At 40.2% G+C, this 18,672-nt stretch overlaps 1 long non-coding RNA gene across 1 annotated transcript; it reads left to right on the top strand.

Annotated features, from left to right (window-relative positions):
* Window positions 1-1,178: 1,178 nt before the first annotated feature.
* LOC133932902 (uncharacterized) lies at window positions 1,179-2,517 on the top strand. The gene is made up of 3 exons (XR_009911998.1): window positions 1,179-1,294; window positions 2,067-2,118; window positions 2,367-2,517. It is a non-coding gene; the product is annotated as an uncharacterized LOC133932902 (long non-coding RNA).
* The last annotated feature ends 16,155 nt before the right edge of the window (window positions 2,518-18,672 follow it).

Genomic DNA, 18,672 nt, shown 5'->3' with positions numbered 1-18,672 from the left:
ATAACCCATTTTCACCAAAATCTGGCAAAAGGTGTATCGTGACTAATCATACAGAAAAGCCTCTTGGAGCATTGTGAAAAATGCAACAGGAAGCCCGCTATTTTTGATTTAGTGGCCATTTTGGCCATATTCCATAATTTTTGTTTGATTTACCTCTTGTAGAGTTTTCATCAGATCAACTTGAAATGTAGACGCGTGTCATCATAACAATATGGAGATTGAAAGTTATCAAAAAAATCAACTTTTCGTCGCACCGTCTCACTGCGGCGTGGCATGAAAATTTGATTAAACGCCATCAAAACACGGGCTTCTATATCTCAGACTTATTTTGTCCTATCGAGTCCAAACTACACACATAAGACAAGAGTAGAGATATGAAGACATCTATACAGAAATCGTGACTTAAAGTGACAGCGCCCCCTGGTGACAGCAGGAAAAGTCTTGTTTTTGTCACGTTTTATGTTTTTATATACTAGTCGTACAGCTTTTATCAAATCAACTTAATATTTAGACGACTGTCATCACAACAAAATGAAGATCTAAAGTTATTGAAAGATCGACTTTTCGTCAAACCGTGTGATTGTGGCGTGGCGCTAAAGTTTGATGAGACTTCGGTGAAACGCACTAAAACACGAGCTTCTGTATCTTGGACATATTTTGTCTAATCAAGTCCAAACTAGACACATAAGACAATAGTTGCGATATGAAGACATCTATACAGAAATCGTGACTTAAAATGACAGCGCCCCCTGGTGGCAGCAGGAAATGTATAGCTGACACTCTGATGTATTCCTGCTCATCCAATATGCAAAACCATGTCAAACTTTGTTTAATGGGTCTCAAGACATTGATAATGTAGCCATAAGATTATTGTGACTTTTTATCATGCGGTTTATTAATGGCATGGCTTGAAAGTTCATCAGCTCGTCGGAGAGAGTCCCATTGAATCCCATGTTAAAATGCCCAATTTTAGAGTAGAATTAAACCTGTTTACAGCATTATTCAAACTTTGGTTTTAGTCTCAATCGCTATGTTCTTCCTTCATTAAAACTCTGAGGGGGTGAACTTTTTCGTAACTACCTCTATATCGCTATAATAAGCGATATAGTGGTTTGAAATTTACGTGACGTCACAGTGAGCTGCGCCCTCCCTTCTCCTTACTTTTTCCTGTGTCATTGAACACAACTCGAGACTTTCGAAACCTCCCACTCAGTATCGGATGAATAACACAGTTTGATGTTTTGCTTGTTCTGCTGACGGACACGTTAAAGACGTCTGCGCTCCCGTTTCTGTGGTAAGTCAAGCTCAGTATTTTATTTAGATGTGTAGAAGTGATTCGCAGGGTGTTTTAGTACCATGCATTCGAGCTAACGTCCGTTAGCATGGAGGCTAAATACGAACTCCGATCTGGGGCATTAACTCCTGTTTAATGCGAACGGCACTATTACCGACACACACCGATATGAACCGACATGAGTAGGTCCGCCCAGCAGTGGCATGCGTTAGTTTATGAGGTTAAATCTGAGACAGGAGACTGTGTGTGTCCGGTGAATTAGCTCCATCAGGATATCTATTGCTATAAAATGGTTTCACTCGCCAAGGCATTTGACTTGACAATGTTACACAGTTAGTTATTCTACTGAAACAGACTTACAGTGATCAATTGAAACGTGCGTATTTAAAGTCACATCTGTATTTTAAGAGCAGATGTTTAAAGGGGAATTCAACTTCCAAAGCTCTTTATTCAGAGTATTGTTATGATGTCTTACAGAGAAAGCTAAACGTTCTGCTGCCTGCACTGTTTACATTGTAATCTCAGGCAGATTTCACTGAATTGTTCTGTTAAATATAAATAAATTATAGCCTTGTATCTTTATTAGAACAGACAGTGTAATAGAGAATTTGATGCTGATGTACACTAACTATTTCCTAAGCTGAAATGATTATGATCTGTTTAACTTTGAAGTAATACACTTCCTTTTTTACCATTTAAAGTGTGTTAAGGACTTAACCTGGCACATGTATGACTTTACACATTTGTATATTTATGTTGAAATTTTCTCTAGCATGTCCAGCATGAGACAACTGGAATTCAACCACATTGAACACCGACTTCAGGTACAGACCTCTTTTCATTAATTACAAACAACCATGGCAAAGTACTGCACATAATACATTGTGTATTAAATAATATATGCAATACTTTGAATGTGAAATAACTCCATACTGTACATTCATTGTCATGGTAGTGCACAGTTTCATCCAAAAGCATATTCGAATACAGAGTTGATTGTCCACAGGAAATAATGATACACACTTTGTCCATAACTAACACTTCCTCTATATTCTTTTATGTTTCCTATCAGTTTATTAGGGATGGATGTGCCCTGAAGGACAGCGCTGTGATGACTATGTTCTGTCTCTTATGGCAAAGAAGACAAATAAATCACTGGGGTGTTATCCAAAGTGTATCAAATCAGAAAACAAAAGATAAACATTTTTCTAATAAGTGTTTATATTTTTAAACAACCATAATGATTACAGAAATTAACTCTATTATCCATGACACTTAGCAATGAACCAACTCTAAACAGTTGCAAACCATCTTTAGTCAAGGGAGGAAAACATGTAGCTGGTGCAGGTTGTCCTCGTGTTGTCCAGCCTGAAGATGCAGATGTCCACCATGTTGCTGTTGAGGACATCATGTGCTGCAGTTCATCATGTATGATGAGAAGAAAGGCACTGTTAAAGAATGTTTTGTGTTGTGTATGAAGCACCACAGATTGCAGATAGAACCGATTTACCAGGTTGAGGGTTTGTACCCTCATGGTTAACTGCACATATTGTTGAATAGATAAAATGTCTTTCTATTTAATCTGTAATATTTATGTTGATAATCTTCCACAGATTTGTTGATAGCAGTCCTAATCAGGTCTCTCCACTTTCCTCAGTGTGAAAACATAACTTGAATTTAATCAGGCAACTGTTTACAACACTGATGTGTCAAGATTATGATTATATTTAGGGCCCGAGCACCGAAATCGGTGGGAGGCCCTATTGAAATTGAAATGATTATTATTATTATTAGGGCCCGAGCACCGAAATCGGTGGGAGGCCCTATTGAAATTGAAATGATTATTAGGGCCCGAGCACCGAAATCGGTGGGAGGCCCTATTGAAATTGAAATGATTATTATTATTATTATTATTATTTTTCTTAGCTTAAATGAATTGGCTTTTTGAGGGCTTTAATGTGCTCAAAAAGTTGTAGGAGTTTGCAGTAAATTCGAAGGCGGCGTAAAATTACGTATTCTGGAGTATTTTGAAAAGGGCGTGGCAAAATGGCTCAAGAGCGCCACCTACGGAAAAGCCCCTCATTTAGCATTCACCGATCCTCAAAAAAAACAAAGATTATTGTGTATCATGACTAGATGCACAAAAAAGTCCATCAGTGCATTATGAATAACGCAACAGGAAGCCCGCCAGTTTGACTTTAGTGGCCATTTTGGTCATATTCCATATTTTTTCTTTGATGTACTTGTCGTACAGCTTTCATCAGATCAACTTCAAATTTAGACGATCGTCATCACAACAAATTGGAGATCTAAAGTTATTGAAGGATTACGTTTTAGCAAAACCGTCTGACCGTGGTGTGGCGTTAAAGTTTGATGAAACGCCATCAAAACACAAGCTTCCATATTTCAGACATATTTTGTCCAATTGAGTCCAAACTAGACACATTCGACAAGAGTCGCCACCAGAAGACATGGGTGCAGAAATTGTGACTTACAATCACAGCGCCCCCTGGTGGTAACGCGAAATGTCTTATTTTGGTACGTGTTATGTTTTTATGTACTACTCAGACAGCTTTCATCAGATCAACTTAAAAATTAGATGAGACTCTACAAAACAAGATGAAGATCTAAAGTTATCAGAATTTAAACTTTTCATCATACCGTGTGACCGTGGTGAGGTCTCAAAGTTCGACTAAACGCCAATATAAGCGAGCTTCTGTAACTTAGACATATTTTGTCCAATCGACTCCAAACTACACATATAAGACAAGAGTCGCGACCGGAAGACATCTACCTAGAAATCATGACTTAAAAGGAAAGCGCCCCCTGGTGGCATCAGGAAATGTCTTGTTTTGGTCATCTTACTCTTTGATGTATTTCCCTCCAGCCACTTTACTAAACCATGTCAAACTGTGTCAAATTGGTCTCAAGATATTGATAATGTAGGCATAACATTATTGTGACTTTTCATCATGCAGATTGTTAATGGCGTGGCATCAAAGTTCATCAGCTCATCATGACCTATGAAACCCATTTTAACAGAGTTACCCTGAACGCAGCATGAGACCGCTTTCGGTTTGTTACGTCTCACACTTGGATGTATTTCTCCTCATTCACTTTGCTAAACCATGTCAAACTGTGTCACATGGGTCTCAATATATTGATAATGTAGGCATAACATTGCTGTGAGTTTTCATCATGCGGATTATTCATAGCTTTGCAGCAGACTTCTTCAACTCGCCATGACAAACGAAGCTGCATTTAACACAGCTGCAAGTGAACGCCTCATGAGTTACGTCGTCACAAGCTGCGGAGCTGTGTATCACGAAGAACCGGAGAACGGTTGGCGAGTCTGGATGAGAGGACGGCGGCGGAGTCACTGTGGACGTTGTTCGCTCAGCAGGTTAGAGTGTGGGACTCAAAGCTTTTTTCCCCCGTCCGTCGTGTCTTTTCCTGTGTGAACTCTGCCGCTCTCAACAGCAGCACTGGCTATGAGCTAGCTCCTGCTACCTCCAACGAAGCATCTCTCAACTGCTACGTAAGTTAAACGGACACTTCTGACTGACTGTGATGATAAGCAAAAGAGACACTGTGGATGTGTGATGTGTTGTACTGCATTTGTTTGATCTGTTTACTAATACTAGCTCTAATAAATACTGTATAAATTATATTTTGCTCCTGAATTGAACTGTGTTAAAGGGGTTCACATGGAAAATATATGTTCAATTATGTAAAGGGTGATTTTTGTTACTATTATACTAATGGAGATTTAGCACTTGCTACACATTGTAAGAGCAGCTGTTCAAAGGAGCACTACGTCTTTTAAGGCTCTTTATTCAGAGTCACGGTGTTGATGTCCTGTCACGTGTTACAGTGAAAAATAACCGTGTCTCCCACCTTCAGTATTTAAATCGTTAATCTCAGACAGACTTCACTGAATTCTTTTGTTAAATATGAGTAAGTCATAGCCTTGTAACTTTACTAGAACAGACAGTGTCATACAGAGTTGTGGGTTTATATGCACTACCTATTTCCTAATCTGAAATGATTATGCTCTGATTAACTTTGAACTAATATTTTATTTTTACCATTTAAAAGTCTGTTAATTACTTAACCTGGCCCATGTATGACTTTACATATCTGTGTATTGGTTTCATGTTCCTCTAGAAGGTCCAACTTGACACACAACTTGAATCCAACCAGACTGAACACTGACTCCAGGTACAGACCTGATTTCATTACTTAAAAACAATCAAAGTATTGCACATAATACATAATGTATTAAATTATAATGCAATACTTTTAATGTGAAATAGCTCCATTAAAAACATTCATTGTCATGGTAGTGCACGTTTTAATCCAAAAGCATATTCAAATACACAGTTGAATATCCACAGAAAATAAGATTACACACTTTGTTCATATGTAACTCTTCCTCTACAATAATGACGATCACTTTCATGTTTCCTATCATTTTATTAGGGACAGACGAGCCTGAAGGACACAGCTGTGATGACCATGTTCTGTCTCTTATGGCAAAGCAGAAATATAAAACACTGGGTTCTTATCTAAAGTGTATCAAATCAGATCTCCACCATGTTGCTGCTGAGGACATCAGGTGCTGCAGTTCTTCATCTATGAAGAGAAAAAACGCACTGTTAAAGAATGTTTTGTGTTGTGTATAAAGCACAACAGATTTCAGATAGAACTGTTGTACTGTGGTCTTGGTTTATATCCTCATGGTGAAATGTACATATTTTAAGTCCCTTCTGATAAAAGTGCTGAAAGAAATACAACATTGTACAAATACATAAAATGTCTTTCTACCTCATCAGTACTATTCAAGGTGATAATCTCCCACAGACCTATTGATAACAGTCCAAATCAAGTCTTTCCACTTCTCTCAGTGTGAAAACATAATTCTATAATTAATTTGAGAACTGTTTACAACACTGATGTGTGGAGATTAAAATCATACCTAAACTGTCTAATTCACTGTAAAACTCCATGACATTCGCAGGCCATCTGTAGTTAAGGGAGCAACGCATGGAGTGATGTGTAGATTACTAGTTTGATGATGCATGAGGAGAGGCGGTGGTCGAGTGGCAGAAACTTGGACTATGGGCAGAGAAGGTCTCTGGTTCGTCTTTGGTTCGACTCCATGGAGAGACAACAAAAGTCGCACCTGGATTGATCTGTCCAAAAATCCAAGAGTCTCCCTACCCTCTCTAGTGCCCATGAGCAAGGCACCTCACTCCCCCAACATCTGCTCCCCCGAGTGCCGTACATGGTCGCTCACTGCTCTGTGTGTCCTGCACCAGATGGGTAAAAAGCAGCGATTAAATGTCCCTACCTGCATGAGTGTGCCTTTGCATGTCTGTGCATGTGTTTTGGATGAATACATGGATTTTAATCTTAATCTTTTAATCTTAATCAGTTGTCTTCCAGTTGACCAGCATGAAGCTGCAGATCTCCACCATGTTGCTGCTGGGGACATCAGGAGCTGCATTAATGAGGAGCAGAAGCGTACTGTTATGAATGTTTTGTGTTGTTTATGAAGCACTACTTATTTCAGCTAGAACCGATGTACTAGGGTCTGGGTTTGTATCCTAATGGTTAAATGCACATACTTTAAATCGCTTTTGATAAAACGTGACAAAGAAATACAACATTGTACACATAGATAAAATGTCTTTCTACCTCATCTGTAATATTCAAGGTGATGATCTCCCACAGAGCTGTTGATAACAGTCCACATCAAGTCTCTCCACTTCCCTCAGTGTGAAAACATAATTATATAATTAATTGGAGAAGTGTTTACAACACTGATGTGTGGACATTATAATGTTATCACTACTGTCTAATTCACTCTACAACTCCATGACAGACTAAATAAACGATGTGAAAATAGTAATGGCGGATATACCATCCTGTATCAGAATATTGGTGAAACAGTTACTATCACATGAAACGTACACGTGTAGCGTATTGATAGTAACTCATTAAAAAAAATAATGTCACAACCAAAACAAGACTGTCGAGTTATCTTGCTTCAATCTGTTCATTAGACGTGATAAATAAACGGTAACTTTTATAACAATTACATATTACAAAAAACTTGAGGCATGTAAGCATATGATGATAGATAAAGCAATATGTTATGTTGGATAGTTTCAAGGTTACTTACCTCTAGTTCAGCACCAGCGGCTGGCCAGAAGAAGTGGAGCGATCTTCCTTGCCGCACAGGGCAAACGCAGGCAATGTGGAGACGAGCGCTTGGTCATCGAACGTTCTCTCTTCCCCGACCGCAACAGACTTGAAATTGCCTGTGCTCGGGCCCGTTAGTGCTACAACGTAGCCCTAGTTATTATTATTATTATTATTATTTTTCTTAGCTTAAATGAATTGGCTTTTTGAGGGCTTTAATGTGCTCAAAAAGTTGTAGGAGTTTGCAGTAAATTCGAAGGCGGCGTAAAATTACGTATTCTGGAGTATTTTGAAAAGGGCGTGGCAAAATGGCTCAAGAGCGCCACCTACGGAAAAGCCCCTCATTTAGCATTCACCGATCCTCAAAAAAAACAAAGATTATTGTGTATCATGACTAGATGCACAAAAAAGTCCATCAGTGCATTATGAATAACGCAACAGGAAGCCCGCCAGTTTGACTTTAGTGGCCATTTTGGTCATATTCCATATTTTTTCTTTGATGTACTTGTCGTACAGCTTTCATCAGATCAACTTCAAATTTAGACGATCGTCATCACAACAAATTGGAGATCTAAAGTTATTGAAGGATTACGTTTTAGCAAAACTGTCTGACCGTGGTGTGGCGTTAAAGTTTGATGAAACGCCATCAAAACACAAGCTTCCATATTTCAGACATATTTTGTCCAATTGAGTCCAAACTAGACACATTCGACAAGAGTCGCCACCAGAAGACATGGGTGCAGAAATTGTGACTTACAATCACAGCGCCCCCTGGTGGTAACGCGAAATGTCTTATTTTGGTACGTGTTATGTTTTTATGTACTACTCAGACAGCTTTCATCAGATCAACTTAAAAATTAGATGAGACTCTACAAAACAAGATGAAGATCTAAAGTTATCAGAATTTAAACTTTTCATCATACCGTGTGACCGTGGTGAGGTCTCAAAGTTCGACTAAACGCCAATATAAGCGAGCTTCTGTAACTTAGACATATTTTGTCCAATCGACTCCAAACTACACATATAAGACAAGAGTCGCGACCGGAAGACATCTACCTAGAAATCATGACTTAAAAGGAAAGCGCCCCCTGGTGGCATCAGGAAATGTCTTGTTTTGGTCATCTTACTCTTTGATGTATTTCCCTCCAGCCACTTTACTAAACCATGTCAAACTGTGTCAAATTGGTCTCAAGATATTGATAATGTAGGCATAACATTATTGTGACTTTTCATCATGCAGATTGTTAATGGCGTGGCATCAAAGTTCATCAGCTCACCATGACCAATGAAACCTATTTTAACAGAGTTACCCTGAACGCAGCATGAGACCGCTTTCGGTTTGTTACGTCTCACACTTGGATGTATTTCTCCTCATTCACTTTGCTAAACCATGTCAAACTGTGTCACATGGGTCTCAATATATTGATAATGTAGGCATAACATTGCTGTGAGTTTTCATCATGCGGATTATTCATAGCTTTGCAGCAGACTTCTTCAACTCGCCATGACAAACGAAGCTGCATTTAACACAGCTGCAAGTGAACGCCTCATGAGACTCTGAAAAAAGTTACGTCGTCACAAGCTGCGGAGCTGTGTATCACGAAGAACCGGAGAACGGTTGGCGAGTCTGGATGAGAGGACGGCGGCGGAGTCACTGTGGACGTTGTTCGCTCAGCAGGTTAGAGTGTGGGACGCACTCAAAGCTTTTTTCCCCTCTCCCGTTGTGTCTTTTCCTGTGTGAACTCTGCCGCTCTCAACAGCAGCACTGGCTATGAGCTAGCTCCTGCTAGCTCCAACGAAGCATCTCTCAACTGCTACGTAAGTTAAACGGACACTTCTGACTGACTGTGATGATAAGCAAAAGAGACACTGTGGATGTGTGATGTGTTGTACTGCATTTGTTTGATCTGTTTACTAATACTAGCTCTAATAAATACTGTATAAATTATATTTTGCTCCTGAATTGAACTGTGTTAAAGGGGTTCACATGGAAAATATATGTTCAATTATGTAAAGGGTGATTTTTGTTACTATTATACTAATGGAGATTTAGCACTTGCTACACATTGTAAGAGCAGCTGTTCAAAGGAGCACTACGTCTTTTAAGGCTCTTTATTCAGAGTCACGGTGTTGATGTCCTGTCACGTGTTACAGTGAAAAATAACCGTGTCTCCCACCTTCAGTATTTAAATCGTTAATCTCAGACAGACTTCACTGAATTCTTTTGTTAAATATGAGTAAGTCATAGCCTTGTACCTTTACTAGAACAGACAGTGTCATAAAGAGTTGTGGGCTTATATGCACTACCTATTTCCTAATCTGAAATGATTATGCTCTGATTAACTTTGAACTAATATTTTATTTTTACCATTTAAAAGTCTGTTAATTACTTAACCTGGCCCATGTATGACTTTACATATCTGTGTATTGGTTTCATGTTCCTCTAGAAGGTCCAACTTGACACACAACTTGAATCCAACCAGACTGAACACTGACTCCAGGTACAGACCTGATTTCATTACTTAAAAACAATCAAAGTATTGCACATAATACATAATGTATTAAATTATAATGCAATACTTTTAATGTGAAATAGCTCCATTAAAAACATTCATTGTCATGGTAGTGCACGTTTTAATCCAAAAGCATATTCAAATACACAGTTGAATATCCACAGAAAATAAGATTACACACTTTGTTCATATGTAACTCTTCCTCTACAATAATGACGATCACTTTCATGTTTCCTATCATTTTATTAGGGACAGACGAGCCTGAAGGACACAGCTGTGATGACCATGTTCTGTCTCTTATGGCAAAGCAGAAATATAAAACACTGGGTTCTTATCTAAAGTGTATCAAATCAGATCTCCACCATGTTGCTGCTGAGGACATCAGGTGCTGCAGTTCTTCCTCTATGAAGAGAAAAAACGCACTGTTAAAGAATGTTTTGTGTTGTGTATAAAGCACAACAGATTTCAGATAGAACTGTTGTACTGTGGTCTTGGTTTATATCCTCATGGTGAAATGTACATATTTTAAGTCCCTTCTGATAAAAGTGCTGAAAGAAATACAACATTGTACAAATACATAAAATGTCTTTCTACCTCATCAGTACTATTCAAGGTGATAATCTCCCACAGACCTATTGATAACAGTCCAAATCAAGTCTTTCCACTTCTCTCAGTGTCAAAACATAATTCTATAATTAATTTGAGAACTGTTTACAACACTGATGTGTGGAGATTAAAATCATACCTAAACTGTCTAATTCACTGTAAAACTCCATGACATTCGCAGGCCATCTGTAGTTAAGGGAGCAACGCATGGAGTGATGTGTAGATTACTAGTTTGATGATGCATGAGGAGAGGCGGTGGTCGAGTGGCAGAAACTTGGACTATGGGCAGAGAAGGTCTCTGGTTCGTCTTTGGTTCGACTCCATGGAGAGACAACAAAAGTCGAACCTGGATTGATCTGTCCAAAAATCCAAGAGTCTCCCTACCCTCTCTAGTGCCCATGAGCAAGGCACCTCACTCCCCCAACATCTGCTCCCCCGAGCGCCGTACATGGTCGCTCACTGCTCTGTGTGTCCTGCACCAGATGGGTAAAAAGCAGCGATTAAATTTCCCTACCTGCATGAGTGTGCCTTTGCATGTCTGTGCATGTGTTTGGGATGAATAAATGGATTTTAATCTTAATCTTTTAATCTTAATCAGTTGTCTTCCAGTTGACCAGCATGAAGCTGCAGATCTCCACCATGTTGCTGCTGGGGACATCAGGAGCTGCATTAATGAGGAGCAGAAGCGTACTGTTATGAATGTTTTGTGTTGTTTATGAAGCACTACTTATTTCAGCTAGAACCGATGTACTAGGGTCTGGGTTTGTATCCTAATGGTTAAATGCACATACTTTAAATCGCTTTTGATAAAACGTGACAAAGAAATACAACATTGTACACATAGATAAAATGTCTTTCTACCTCATCTGTAATATTCAAGGTGATGATCTCCCACAGAGCTGTTGATAACAGTCCACATCAAGTCTCTCCACTTCCCTCAGTGTGAAAACATAATTATATAATTAATTGGAGAAGTGTTTACAACACTGATGTGTGGACATTATAATGTTATCACTACTGTCTAATTCACTCTACAACTCCATGACAGACTAAATAAACGATGTGAAAATAGTAATGGCGGATATACCATCCTGTATCAGAATATTGGTGAAACAGTTACTATCACATGAAACGTACACGTGTAGCGTATTGATAGTAACTCATTAAAAAAAATAATGTCACAACCAAAACAAGACTGTCGAGTTATCTTGCTTCAATCTGTTCATTAGACGTGATAAATAAACGGTAACTTTTATAACAATTACATATTACAAAAAACTTGAGGCATGTAAGCATATGATGATAGATAAAGCAATAGGTTATGTTGGATAGTTTCAAGGTTACTTACCTCTAGTTCAGCACCAGCGGCTGGCCAGAAGAAGTGGAGCGATCTTCCTTGCCGCACAGGGCAAACGCAGGCAATGTGGAGACGAGCGCTTGGTCATTGAACGTTCTCTCTTCCCCGACCGCAACAGACTTGAAATTGCCTGTGCTCGGGCCCGTTAGTGCTACAACGTAGCCCTAGTTAGGGCCCGAGCACCGAATGGTGAGAGGCCCTATTGAATCTGTAAGGATTTTTATTATTATTAGGGCCCGAGCACCGAATGGTGAGAGGCCCTATTGAATCTGTAAGGATTTTTATTATTAGGGCCCGAGCACCGAATGGTGAGAGGCCCTATTGAATCTGTAAGGATTTTTATTATTATTATTATTATTATTATTATTATTATTATTATTATTATTTCCCTTTGGGGGGCTTTTTCAGGGTCTAGACATGCTCAAAAAGTTATGAAACTTTGCAGGAAATTCAAGGTCTGCGGATATTTTAGTATTCTGGAGTAATTGGAATTGGGCGTGGCAAAATGGCTCTACAGCGCCCCCTGGAACCAGCCCCTAGGTTTCCACATAACGGATTTTCATCAAAATCTGGATATAGGTGTATCGTGACCAGTCATGAAAAAAAGTCTCATGGAGCATTATGAAAAACGCAACAGGAAGTCCGCCATTTTGCTTTTAGTGGCCATTTTGGCAATATCCCACATTTTTACTTTTACGTACTTGTCCCAGGGCTTTCATCAGATCAACTTCAAATTCAGATGAGTGTCATCACAACAAGATGGAGATAAAAAATGATTGAGGGATTTTTTTTTTATCACACCGTGTGACCGTGGCATGGCGTTAAAAATTGGTTACACGCCATCAAAACACGGGCATCTGTATCTCGGACATACATGTTCCAATCAAGTCCAAACTAGACATGTAAGACAATAGTCCCCGCCTGATGACATCTATGCATAAATGATGACTTAAAACCGCAGCGCCCCCTGGTGGCAACAGGAAATGTCTTGTTTTTTGCTTGTCTTACACTTGGATGAATTTCTCCTCATCCACTGACCTCAACCATGTCAAACTGTATCAAATGGGTCCCAAGACATTGACAATGAAGACATAAGATTACCGTGACTTTTCGTCAAACGCCATATGAATGGCGTGGCATTAAAGTTCATCAACTCGCCGTGAAACACGAAATTGCTGTAACTTCAGTGTTCATGATTCTATCTCTCTCAAACTACATGTGTGTAACAACAGCCCCCCCCTGAAGATATTCATATGGTTTTAAGAAATGGGCGTGGCAAAAAAACTGACCAGCGCCCCCTATAGGGCAACCCCGGCACTACGATGGCCGACATTTATACAAATCTATCGGGACATGTGTCGTTTCATAACAAACAAAAAAATATCTTGGATAGGTATGCTTGACCAAACAGGGAGGCCGCCATTTTGGATTAAGTGGCCATTTTTTTTCCATATTCCACATTTTTACTTGATGCACTTGTCCCAGGGCTTTCATCAGATTAACTTCAAATTAAGATCAGTGCCATCACAACAAGATGGAGATAAAAAGTGATTAAGAGATTGACCTTTCGTCACACCGTGTGACCGTGGCGTGGCGTCTTGAGTTTGATTAAACGCCATCAAAACACGAGGTTCTGTATCTCGGACATACATTGTCCAATCGAGTCCAAACTACACATGTAAGACAAGGGTGCCATCCTGATGACATCTACACAGAAATTATGACTTGAAATTACAGCGCCCCCTGGTGGCTACAGGAAGTGACATGTTTTATACTTTGATGAACTGCTCCTGGCTGATTTACAATATACAGCTCAAATCAGATCAGTCAAGTCATTAGATCATGGTCAGAATTGTGACGTTTCCTCAAACCGTGTAAACATTGATGTGCGGCGAAGGATTTTCCTTCGCCAAAGGACACGATGTTATCATAACTCCACTGTGCATTGTCCTATCACTACCAATCTTCTGTCACATGATAAGAGTACAAGCCTGAACAGCTCTATGTGTCAATATTTCCTCAGTGTCATAGCGCCACCTACTGATTCACCAGGAAACAGGAAGTACTTTGTTAATCCACTCTGCATTATCCAACCGGCTCCAAACTACTGACCTATGATCACAATACTGATCTGAACAGCTCCACATATAAATATTAGTTCAGGGTCATAGCGCCACCTACTGATCAGTGTGAAAATTAAGTTGTGTTAACATTGTCCAATTGACACAAAATTGCTCACGCTACATCAGAGCGCCTACATGAACAGATATATATCTCTGTGCGTAATAATAGTGATGGCCCCACCTACTGGCAAGCCTACTGCCGCAGAGCGCAAAACGCATGCAACGTGGAGAAGTGCATGCTCGATCGATGATGTGCGCTTGGTCATCGATCGCTCTCTCCACCGACCGCAACAGGCTTCAACGTGCGGGTGCTCGGGCCCGCAAGTGCTACAACGTAGCCCTAGTTATTATTATTAGGGCCCGAGCACCGAATGGTGAGAGGCCCTATTGAATCTGTAAGGATTTTTATTATTAGGGCCCGAGCACCGAACGGTGAGAGGCCCTATTGAATCTGTAAGGATTTTTATTATTATTATTATTATTATTTCCCTTTGGGGGGCTTTTTCAGGGTCTAGACATGCTCAAAAAGTTATGAAACTTTGCAGGAAATTCAAGGTCTGCGGATATTTTAGTATTCTGGAGTAATTGGAATTGGGCGTGGCAAAATGGCTCTACAGCGCCCCCTGGAACCAGCCCCTAGGTTTCCACATAACGGATTTTCATCAAAATCTGGATATAGGTGTATCGTGACCAGTCATGAAAAAAAGTCTCATGGAGCATTATGAAAAACGCAACAGGAAGTCCGCCATTTTGCTTTTAGTGGCCATTTTGGCAATATCCCACATTTTTACTTTTACGTACTTGTCCCAGGGCTTTCATCAGATCAACTTCAAATTCAGATGAGTGTCATCACAACAAGATGGAGATAAAAAATGATTGAGGGATTTTTTTTTTATCACACCGTGTGACCGTGGCATGGCGTTAAAAATTGGTTACACGCCATCAAAACACGGGCATCTGTATCTCGGACATACATGTTCCAATCAAGTCCAAACTAGACATGTAAGACAATAGTCCCCGCCTGATGACATCTATGCATAAATGATGACTTAAAACCGCAGCGCCCCCTGGTGGCAACAGGAAATGTCTTGTTTTTTGCTTGTCTTACACTTGGATGAATTTCTCCTCATCCACTGACCACAACCATTTCAATCTGTATCAAATGGGTCCCAAGACATTGACAATGAAGACATAAGATTACCGTGACTTTTCGTCAAACGCCATATGAATGGCGTGGCATTAAAGTTCATCAACTCGCCGTGAAACACGTAATTGCTGTAACTTCAGTGTTCATGATTCTATCTCTCTCAAACTACATGTGTGTAACAACAGCCCCCCCCTGAAGATATTCATATGGTTTTAAGAAATGGGCGTGGCAAAAAATCTGACCAGCGCCCCCTATAGGGCAACCCCGGCACTACGATGGCCGACATTTATACAAATCTATCGGGACATGTGTCGTTTCATAACAAACAAAAAAATATCTTGGATAGGTATGCTTGACCAAACAGGGAGGCCGCCATTTTGGATTAAATGGCCATTTTTTTTCCATATTCCACATTTTTACTTGATGCACTTGTCCCAGGGCTTTCATCAGATTAACTTCAAATTAAGATCAGTGCCATCACAACAAGATGGAGATAAAAAGTGATTAAGAGATTGACCTTTCGTCACACCGTGTGACTGTGGCGTGGCGTCTTGAGTTTGATTAAACGCCATCAAAACACAAGGTTCTGTATCTCGGACATACATTGTCCAATCGAGTCCAAACTAGACATGTAAGACAAGGGTGCCATCCTGATGACATCTACACAGAAATTATGACTTGAAATTACAGCGCCCCCTGGTGGCTACAGGAAGTGACATGTTTTATACTTTGATGAACTGCTCCTGGCTGATTTACAATATACAGCTCAAATCAGATCAGTCAAGTCATTAGATCATGGTCAGAATTGTGACGTTTCCTCAAACCGTGTAAACATTGATGTGCGGCGAAGGATTTTCCTTCGCCAAAGGACACAATGTTATCATAACTCCACTGTGCATTGTCCTATCATTACAAAACTTCTGTCACATGGTCAGAGTCCAAGCCTGAACAGCTCTATGTGTCAATATTTCCTCAGTGTCATAGCGCCACCTACTGATTCGCCAGGAAACAGGAAGTACTTTGTTAATCCACTCTGCATTATCCAACCGGCTCCAAACTACTGACCTATGATCACAATCCTGAATAGAACAGCTCCATATATGAATATTAGTTCAGGGTCATAGCGCCACCTACTGATCAGTGTGAAAATTAAGTTGTGTTAACATTGTCCAATTGACACAAAATTTCTCACGCTACATCAGAGCGCCTACTTGAACAGATCTATATGTCTGTGCGTAATAATAGTGATGGCGCCACCTACTGGCAAACCTACTGCCGCAGAGCGCAAAACGCATGCAACGTGGAGAAGTGCATGCTCGATCGATGATGTACGCTTGGTCATCGATCGCTCTCTCCACCGACCGCAACAGGCTTCAACGTGCGGGTGCTCGGGCCCGCAAGTGCTACAACGTAGCCCTAGTTATTATTATTATTATTATTTCCCTTTGGGGGGCTTTTTCAGGGTCTAGACATGCTCAAAAAGTTATGAAACTTTGCAGGAAATTCAAGGTCTGCGGATATTTTAGTATTCTGGAGTAATTGGAATTGGGCGTGGCAAAATGGCTCTACAGCGCCCCCTGGAACCAGCCCCTAGGTTTCCACATAACGGATTTTCATCAAAATCTGGATATAGGTGTATCGTGACCAGTCATGAAAAAAAGTCTCATGGAGCATTATGAAAAACGCAACAGGAAGTCCGCCATTTTGCTTTTAGTGGCCATTTTGGCAATATCCCACATTTTTACTTTTACGTACTTGTCCCAGGGCTTTCATCAGATCAACTTCAAATTCAGATGAGTGTCATCACAACAAGATGGAGATAAAAAATGATTGAGGGATTTTTTTTTTATCACACCGTGTGACCGTGGCATGGCGTTAAAAATTGGTTACTCGCCATCAAAACACGGGCATCTGTATCTCGGACATACATGTTCCAATCAAGTCCAAACTAGACATGTAAGACAATAGTCCCCGCCTGATGACATCTATGCATAAATGATGATTTAAAACCGCAGCGCCCCCTGGTGGCAACAGGAAATGTCTTGTTTTTTGCTTGTCTTACACTTGGATGAATTTCTCCTCATCCACTGACCTCAACCATGTCAAACTGTATCAAATGGGTCCCAAGACATTGACAATGAAGACATAAGATTACCGTGACTTTTCGTCAAACGCCATATGAAAGGCGTGGCATTAAAGTTCATCAACTCGCCGTGAAACACGAAATTGCTGTAACTTCAGTGTTCATGATTCTATCTCTCTCAAACTACATGTGTGTAACAACAGCCCCCCCCTGAAGATATTCATATGGTTTTAAGAAATGGGCGTGGCAAAAAAACTGACCAGCGCCCCCTATAGGGCAACCCCGGCACTACGATGGCCGACATTTATACAAATCTATCGGGACATGTGTCGTTTCATAACAAACAAAAAAATATCTTGGATAGGTATGCTTGACCAAACAGGGAGGCCGCCATTTTGGATTAAGTGGCCATTTTTTTTCCATATTCCACATTTTTACTTGATGCACTTGTCCCAGGGCTTTCATCAGATTAACTTCAAATTAAGATCAGTGCCATCACAACAAGATGGAGATAAAAAGTGATTAAGAGATTGACCTTTCGTCACACCGTGTGACCGTGGCGTGGCGTCTTGAGTTTGATTAAACGCCATCAAAACACGAGGTTCTGTATCTCGGACATACATTGTCCAATCGAGTCCAAACTAGACATGTAAGACAAGGGTGCCATCCTGATGACATCTACACAGAAATTATGACTTGAAATTACAGCGCCCCCTGGTGGCTACAGGAAGTGACATGTTTTATACTTTGATGAACTGCTCCTGGCTGATTTACAATATACAGCTCAAATCAGATCAGTCAAGTCATTAGATCATGGTCAGAATTGTGACGTTTCCTCAAACCGTGTAAACATTGATGTGCGGCGAAGGATTTTCCTTCGCCAAAGGACACGATGTTATCATAACTCCACTGTGCATTGTCCTATCACTACCAAACTTCTGTCACATGATAAGAGTACAAGCCTGAACAGCTCTATGTGTCAATATTTCCTCAGTGTCATAGCGCCACCTACTGATTCACCAGGAAACAGGAAGTACTTTGTTAATCCACTCTGCATTATCCAACCGGCTCCAAACTACTGACCTATGATCACAATACTGATCTGAACAGCTCCACATATAAATATTAGTTCAGGGTCATAGCGCCACCTACTGATCAGTGTGAAAATTAAGTTGTGTTAACATTGTCCAATTGACACAAAATTGCTCACGCTACATCAGAGCACCTACATGAACAGATATATATGTCTGTGCGTAATAATAGTGATGGCGCCACCTACTGGCAAGCCTACTGCCGCAGAGCGCAAAACGCATGCAACGTGGAGAAGTGCATGCTCGATCGA

Source organism: Platichthys flesus, chromosome 21 (assembly GCF_949316205.1).
Source record: "Platichthys flesus chromosome 21, fPlaFle2.1, whole genome shotgun sequence".
In the NCBI taxonomy this organism is placed as follows: domain Eukaryota; kingdom Metazoa; phylum Chordata; class Actinopteri; order Pleuronectiformes; family Pleuronectidae; genus Platichthys; species Platichthys flesus.
This window is presented reverse-complemented; position numbering and strand designations above follow the sequence as displayed.